Raw genomic sequence first — 890 nt, 5'->3', positions numbered from 1 at the left:
GATCCCACTACCCCTCACATGCTAAACGAGTGCTCTACCACTTGAGCTAATTCCCCCACTCTAAAGAACTTCCGCCGCCGAAACACATTGTGGCTCACGTCATCACCGGCTTCCTCCAGGCCCTCCGACCCGCCTGCCCGCCGGTCTCGCTACCCCATTGGTTCTCTTGCAGCTCCCAGAGCTACGGCCATGATTGGTTTGGCTCAATTTAGTTTTAAAAAGCATTGGCTATCGGATTGGTGGTCCGAAGCGTCCGTCAAGCGGAGGCCCTGCTGTTGCTACGGCGTAGGGGGACCCAGCCAGGTTTCTCTCGGTTTCTGATTTGTTTCTCCACACTCCGGGGTCCTAGAGGTTCCGGATCCGTCAAGTCCATGGGAAAAGAATGCCCCCCTCGCACTTGACGGACGGGGTCTGCGAGCCAATCGGAGTGGGTGCAACGGGGCAGCAGTGTGACCCAATAGGTTGCAGGGGGCGGGAGAGGGAGGCCAATGAAAGTGGAGCCGGGGGCGGGGGCAGGGCCTTGATTGGTCGCGAGGCGGCCGGAGGGAGGGCGGGGGGAACTCAAGGCCTGCTTGATACGTCCGCCATTTTGGGCGCTTCGCTGATGGTGTCGGTGAGCGTGTTTCCCGCCTGAGCGCAACTAGCGGCGAGTCGCGGGCACCTCCAGGTAATGGGGGGAGGGGGCGGCGGAGCGGGCCGCGGCGCGGGGTGCGCGGGGTGTGCGGCGCGTGGGCGGCGGCGGGGCCCCTCAGCCCGGCCTCGGCGGCTCGGGGAGGGAGCGTCCCGGCCCCCTCCCCTCCCCCCCGGAATTCGCCGCTGGGCGGCCGGGGAGGCGCGGCGCCCGGGCTCCCCGGCTCGTCCCCGCCCGCGCCTGTCAGCCGCTTGCTCGC

The 890-nt window shown here is 66.9% G+C and overlaps 1 protein-coding gene across 1 annotated transcript in view; it reads left to right on the top strand.

Annotated features, from left to right (window-relative positions):
• Positions 1-557: 557 nt before the first annotated feature.
• Positions 558-890, top strand: part of PPP6R3 (protein phosphatase 6 regulatory subunit 3) — a gene marked incomplete at its 3' end in the record, with an annotated part of 111,024 nt that continues 110,691 nt past the window's right edge. The window contains exon 1 of the mRNA XM_007450450.1: positions 558-667. The remainder of the gene's footprint in view (positions 668-890) is intronic.

The sequence above is a fragment of the Lipotes vexillifer genome, unplaced genomic scaffold, assembly GCF_000442215.2.
Source record: "Lipotes vexillifer unplaced genomic scaffold, Lipotes_vexillifer_v1.1 scaffold1477, whole genome shotgun sequence".
In the NCBI taxonomy this organism is placed as follows: Eukaryota; Metazoa; Chordata; class Mammalia; order Artiodactyla; family Lipotidae; genus Lipotes; species Lipotes vexillifer.
Note: the sequence above shows the minus strand (reverse complement) of the source record. Positions and strands in the feature narration are given on the sequence as shown.